Source organism: Pteropus vampyrus, unplaced genomic scaffold, assembly GCF_000151845.1.
Source record: "Pteropus vampyrus isolate Shadow unplaced genomic scaffold, Pvam_2.0 Scaffold582, whole genome shotgun sequence".
Lineage (NCBI taxonomy): Eukaryota > Metazoa > Chordata > Mammalia > Chiroptera > Pteropodidae > Pteropus > Pteropus vampyrus.
In genome coordinates, this window is record NW_011889363.1 from 252,139 (window position 1) to 259,796 (window position 7,658).

Consider the following 7,658-nt stretch of genomic DNA (forward strand, 5'->3'; position numbering starts at 1 on the left):
AGGCCATTTTAGAAATAGTCTACTATAGGTCCTGATCATCTGTATTTCTACAAAGCTCCAGTGGTAAGTTTCATCTTCAGTTTGAAAGCACTGGTCTTGAAGATGTCAGGTGGAAACTGAAATAGGAAGATAGCAATCAAGTATTTAAAAATAACAACTGAAGTTATGCGTAATCACACAATTGTGTTGTTCCCTAGTATCATCAGGGAAAGTATCACTAGGACTCTGGTAAATAACAGATAATGGACAGAGAGAGAGAGCTGACAAATCTCCAAGAAATTCCTAGACTTGATAAAATTTCTTAAAGATGTTAGCAATATTTTCCTTATTCATATTGAACCTCAGGAAATCTGATTACTTTATTTAGAGAAATCTCTAAATGGTCTGACTCTAAAACCAAATTTCCATCCATTTCTGCCAACAATGGAGAATAACTTATGAGCTACAGTGTGTCCAGAATAAAGCACAGATTAAGTTAGGAGATAAGAAAATTAAAACTAAAGAAACAGAATTAACATAATTGTATTGGTGTTTTGGATTCACCTGGACCACCAAGAAAAGACATGCCTGGGTTTAAACTCTGCATGAGTTAATACTTATCTGTCATTGAAATTTACCTGGCTCTGGTAGGTTAATGTATTGAACATTTTGGTTTGATCTCTAGGATGATTAAAAGATAATTTTCAGAACAAGTTAAAATCATGATGTTCATATAGATATGAAATGAACACATCTGAAAAAATTTTACTTAACTCCTAAGAGAACCGGTAGATATTATAACTATTTAAAAAGGGAATGAAAAGAATTGACAGAAAAATACTGCTCAGTAATGTTGAATTGTGCCCAGAGGTCAGAGCCACAGGCCCTAGGCGGAGGCTAGAACTTTGAGCCATAGAGGATTATTTTCAGGCCTTAAAACTTAATGGAACTTGCTGGTTGGATTTCAAAATTGTTTGGGGTGATGACTATTATTTCCTCGTTCTCCCTTGTAGAATCAGAATATCCATAACTATTGTCCTATGCCTGTCCCACCACTGTATTTTGAGAGTAAATTACCTGTTTTCCATTTTCATAAGTCCACAAATGAAGAATTTTGCCTCAGGGTGGATCACTCCCAGAATTTCACCCATACATGATTTACATGATATTTTTAGACTTTCAGTTCATACTGAAAGGGGTTCAGACTTTTCAGGTTGATGCCATGTTGTGAATGCATTCTGTATATGGGATGGACATGAATGTCTAGGGGCTCAAGGGTAGACTGTGGTAGGCTGGATAATGGCCCCAAAAGACATGTAGGTTCTAATCCATAAATTTGTGAATATTACCTTATATGACAAAAGAGACTTTGCAAATATGACTAAGTGAAGGATTTTAAGATGGGAGAATATCCTGGATTATATGAATGGGCCCTAAATGCAATCACAAGTGTCCTTATAAGAGGAAAGATGAGAGAGATTTGACAAAAAAGAAGCCAGTGTGACTACTGAAGCATGATACTGTGTTGTTACTGCCTTTGAAGATGACGGAAGGGGCCACAGACAAGGAATATAAGGAATGCATTTCTAGAAGCTGGAAAAGGCTGGGAAACAGATTCTTCCATAGAGTCTCTGGAGGAAGTGTGGCCCTGTGAATACCCAGAGTTTGGCCCTGTAAACACCCAGAGTTTAGCCCAGTGAAAGTTATTTCAAACTTATGAACTTCAGAACTGTAAAACAATAAATGTGTATTGTCTTTAGTCACCACGATTGTGGTAATTTGTTACAGAAGCCATAGAAAACTAATACACTTCCCAAATAAACTACTTGCACTCAAATCCATGTCTCAGCATCTGCTTCTAAGGGAACTCAAACTAAGATGCTAGGTGAGGATAAAGGATATAGTAGCCAGCTAATTTATCCCATGTCCCCAGAAGTTGTTCCCTACCACCTTCCTGTCACATGAGTATGTTTTGAGATGATTAAAATTGTACAAGACTATATAAGACTGGACAGAGAAAATAGGTATCTTATGACACTTAAATTAGGTCAAAAATGAATCCCCTTGGGAGACTTTCTCTCTATGATAAACTATTATTGGACTAGCCCTTCTGCCATAAACAACCATAAAACTGAACTAATTTATGAGCTGACTATTTGGGGACATTGTACAACAGGCAGCACAATGCTGTGATTCCAGAGAGAAAGGAAACCCACAAGGTAACTCAACCACCACTCCAGTTCTCTGCCTGAGGAAAACTTCCCAGTGGCACAGTGAGTTGGATTCCAGGCAGAACACAGTATTGCTGTTGGCCTGAGGAGGCATAACTCAAGAGTTCACTGGACCTGAAGAAGCTAGAATTTTCAAGACAAGGCATCAGAGAACAGGGAGCTATATAAAGGAAGATCTTCAAAAATTTATTTGGAATTTTTTCAAGAGTCTTTGACTGAGGACTGAGCAAGACTACCTGAGATTCACCAGAGCATACAAGGTTGAGAGCGGAACAGAGATATTACCAGTTCACCCGTGCTGGGGGATGTTGGAGCTGCAGGCAACAAGAGTTAAGAGACCTTGATGATACCTCATGAATAACCTGGGCATCCAGCTGAGAAACTAACTAGAGGCCTTAGGAGTAAAGATCATTCCCTAAAGCAAGACCTATAATCCACCCTTAATATTTCTAAAAACCAACCCTTTCAAGACCTGTAGAGGAGATAGAATTTAAAGGCTGATTCCTCAAATTCTCAGGTTTAGGAAAGACCTTAGGCTTTCTGTATGTTTACCTTAACAAAGCGTAAAACCAAACCTATTGAACTCCATACTAGAACCAAAATGAACACTCTTAAAAAGAAGATAGTGGAACCCAGGGTTTTGAAATGTATCAGCCACACTGTTCAATATACAATAAAAACTAGCATGCAAAGAAACAGGAAAATGTGACCTATAGTCAAGAAAAAAAGTCAATAGAAACAAATCCCAGGATGTCCAGTTGTTGGACTCTTCAGACAAAGACTCTAAAGTGATTACTGTATGGTCAAAGAACTAAAGGAGAATATGTTCCTAGAATGAAAGGTAATATAGTCTTTATGAATGACTATATAGGGAATTTCAGCAGATAAAAGGAAACCCAAAATAAGTAAATGGAAATTTTAGAATTTAAGATTACAATAACTAAAATAAAAAACATACTAAATGGGCTCAATATCAGCTTAGAGATGGCTGAAGAAAGACTAAATGAATGTGAAGACAGATCAATAGGAATTATTCAATCTGAAAAACAGAACAAAACATATATCCTTGAGACTTTTTAAAGGTGTTATATTGGCTTCTCATGTGTGATTCAACATAAGAAAGTAATAGCTCTCTTGGTACTTTAAGCTAGACTCATCTTTTTTTCCCAATCCCCAGGACCTCAAAGGGCTACTAGAGCTAAAAAGAGGCCTACTGTGATAATATAAATGAATAATTATCTTGAGAAAATAATCTTCCAAAATTTTAACTTCAACCTAAGATGTAATATAGAACAAGCACTAAGAAAACTTCACATATTATCCAATGTTCAGCTGAGTAGCCACGCCCTGTTACACAGTTATCTTCTAAAAGTCATAATAGTTCATTGTCATGTTTAGATACTTGGACTGTGGTGCCAGAGTGCCTAGATTTAACTTAAGGCTGTACCATTTACTAGTTGGATAACTGTGGGCAAAATACTTAGTTTGCTCATCTGTAATATTGGTATTATGATAGTTCATACCTAATATGTTTTGGAAATATATATATATATAGCACACTTGGAATAGTACTTGGCACATATGTGTTGTTATCATTAGATATATTTTTTTCCTCAAATTCTTTAAGAATCGAGTTTTTCAGAACAGAATATTAAAAAAAAGAATCCTCTTTACCTTGTTTATAAAAGTATCTCATGACAAAAGTTCTAAATGTGCTTTAGAGGATGAAACAGCTATTACCTTTCCACTGCTGATCAAGAGGCATTCCTTTTTGAAAATGGAGATATTGCCTGCTTCTTAGAATAGCTGTTCACCACAGATAAACATTACTCTGTGCTACCGGGTGTGTTCAATGTGTAAATAGATTGTGGGAACATGAAAGACTGGTTTTTCAAGTTCTTCTAGTAATCCATGAGGGTCAAGTAGTCTAGCATTCTACAGTTTGTGTTTGAAAGAAAAGTGAGCGTCCAAAAATGTTCTAACCATCAGATTGAGGTAAGAATAATGTGTTTAGGGGTCTTCAGTGTGACATTTGTTTTCTTGATTTTTGTATTTTTGTGTGTTTGGGGAGTGGGGTTTGCTTGTCAAGAAATAACTTCTACCATTTGATATGAGATTTTACAATAAAAGCAGAAGGAAGAATAAATACAGAGGGGACATTTTGGTGGTTCGGCTGCTGTATAAGTTTGATGGCTTGAGGAGGGAAATGTATGTATCTTCTTGTTATTAGCACTTAATCTACAAATCGAAACATTGCACTGTATCCCACTGAACAATGAATGTCTCCAGGAACAAATATGTATCCTAGTGACATAAAGAAATCAAGTTCTCAGCAGAACTATGTCATTTTGCCAAAAATGTCTCACACCTCTATCTATGTACAACAGTCCTTTTGCTCTGATTTTCTTTGTTAGAAAACTCAGATGTTTTATTTAGCTTTGTTGAATTGATTTTTGCAATCACTCCTATTCTTCATATGGTTAAATATCTGGTATAGATATATATTTAGTAGAAGGATTGTTAATGTCTGAAAACCCTGGAATAATTTCAGCAGGGATGTGATATTTTTAATACCATGAGGAGATGACTTACGGACTTTGAATAAGAATATACACTAGAAAGATAGGTCGGGTTTTAAAATTTTTTCTCTTTCATATCTATTATTTTAATTAGCAATGTCATCTTCCTCATTTAAGTGAAAATACATTTCAACATCATGTATCCAGCTATGTATTTGAAGAAAAAGGAGTTATCTAAAGCATTCAGAATTGTGAGAAAATATTACTTATAGATGATAATATATTATAAAATGCTACTTAAATCTTAGCCTCCTTAAAATATCTTTTAAGCACAGGAATTGAGTGTTTATTTTTTTTAACTTTATAATAAATTGTTTATATGTTGTTTAGACAACAGCTTAAACACAAGACTGTTACAATTTATACGCTAGTGCTTTAAGTACATGAAGACATTCAAATGGACTCTAGTGAAATCCTTAGAAAACAGATCCCTGTGGGGCGTGGCCCTGGGAGCTGGGGATGGTCACCCATGTTGGAGCATGGTAGGCTGTTGGCAGGCACTGCTGCGCGCGGCCTGACACTATCCATGGCCCTCAAATGTGCTGCTCTATGCTGTGATCTTCTTGGCTGGTTACACACTGCAGCAGTTGCTGCGTGTTCGCCTGGCCAACTGGCAGCATATCTGGCTCATGGCCAGCATGGCTGTGGCCTTCCACACCAATTTCAACTGCTGGAGCATGTGCTGCTGGCCACATGCCATGCGCCATCCTGGCCAAGGTGCTGTGAGACCAGGCTGTCAGCATGCCCGTGGCTCTCTTGGCTTTCTATACTGGTGTGAGTACTCTCCAGGGAAGGGATGACATATTTTTGTACCTGAAGCAGAAATTCTGGAATACATATAAGACTGGTTTGATGTACTGGCCTTTCATACAGCTGAACAAATTGAGCTTTGTTCCTATTCACTGGAGAACAGTTTATATTGGTTTTTGTGGGCCACCTTCCTTTGCTATTTACAACAGAGTGAGATGGCATTACAGTCAACTTTCATCTAAAAGAGACCAACACAACTGAAAGGCCCCCAGAGAAATAAGATGTCAAGGACTCCATGAGAGTGGCAATATTTTTTCCCCTTAAATGCAGTAGATTGCCTGCTGATAAAACATTCTACTTACCATTAATGTGCTCCAGTTGATGGAATTACTATTCCACAGAGCCACCTGTTTCTTAATTATCAATAAGTACTTTAAATTTTTGCAAAACTTTTTCCCGCATTCTAGTCTGAAAGTATTACTTCTGTAATATTTTCACTTCTTTAATACTTTGGTTAATACCAATAACAATGCCCAAATGGCATTTTATAATTATTACTATTTCTATTCTAATATTTTAATGCCATTATATTTAATGCATGTAATTATTAATGCCATTTAAGGAACATGTTTTGATTGTATATGAAGAGTCAGGTTATTCCTAAACACTTTTAGAACAGATTACCTTTTATACCAAAAATAGTTCTTATAATAAATTACTGTTTATATAGAACTCAATCAAGGGTAAGAATAATAACCAGAATACCACCCTCCCAATACTTTATGCTGATATTAAAGTTCTGATATTTTCCATCATAAAAAATAATGAATGATCGATGTGTCCTGTATAGAATATATTGCATTGCTGTATTCTATTTTTTGGTAATTTCTAAGTTAAGAACTTTTTAGTTAATGTTTTTAAGTTTTGAGTATATTCCATTCCCCATTTCCCAGACATACAAACTATACAAAATATTTGACTTCTTAAAGAAACATATTGAGTGAAATTTCTGAAAAAGATGAACAATTTTTTTTTCCTTTGGAAGGAAGAACTCTATTCCATAGGTTTCCAGGGAAAATAGTTACCCCACATTTCACACTGATGTTATATTTTTAAAAATTAGTGCTTCAAACTAAATCTTTAAGGTAGACATGAGAAACTTGTCTTTCAGACTTACTCAATTTGTCTCACATCAAAACCAGTGGGAATGCAGTCAGCAGTAACGTAATAGCTAGATGGAGAGCCAGAGGAGAGAAAGAGCAATCAGGGAGATCATTTTATAAATTTACAAATGTCTAACCAATATACTGTATATTTGAAAATAATAATAAAATAAAAAACAGACAAAGCCAGTGGGTTTAAAAATATATGAATATCTCAAGAAATTTCAGTAAATTTCATCCAAGAATTGAACTACAATTCTGTTGCTTCCAGTTAGAGTATTGCACAAATTTAAGATATTAAGCACTGAAATGTTAATAAATTTATCTTGATAATTTATATTTAAGATTAGGAATGTATACGTAAAAAAATTAAAGCATGTTATTTATATAATTCGTAATATAAATTTATATGTCATAAGTATATAACTTCTAAGTATATGATCTATTTCAATTTTAGTTTACATTATTGGGACCCATCTGTGGGATAATAGGAAACTTTTAGTTGAATTCTAAATTAATTTGTTATTTGCATTTAAAAAAAATAGTTAATACAACAGAAAAGCTATCTCACAACCTATAAGACAAATTTTTTCATTAAAAAGTATATCCAGAGGGTATTATGCTAAGTGAAATAAGTTAGACAAAGACATACCATAAGATCTCACTTATAAACTGAATCAAAGGAACAAAAGGAACAAACGAAATGAAAGCAGTCTCACAGACAACAAACTGGTGATTGCTGGGGTTGGGGAGAGGGTTGAGGGCTGGATGAAAAGGCGAAGGGATTAAGAATTACAAATTAGTAGTTACAAAACAGTCATGGGGATGTGGAGTACAGCATAAGGAATGCAATCAGTAATATTGTAATGGCTATGTGTAGAGCCAGATGGATGCTAGAGTCATCAGGGGAATCACTTCATAAATTAGATAAATGTCTAACCATTATAATGTATACT

General features: G+C 35.2%; 1 pseudogene; it reads left to right on the forward strand.

Moving 5' to 3' along the window:
• The first annotated feature begins 5,268 nt into the window (after positions 1–5,268).
• LOC111733575 lies at positions 5,269–5,781 on the forward strand (annotated as a pseudogene).
• The last annotated feature ends 1,877 nt before the right edge of the window (positions 5,782–7,658 follow it).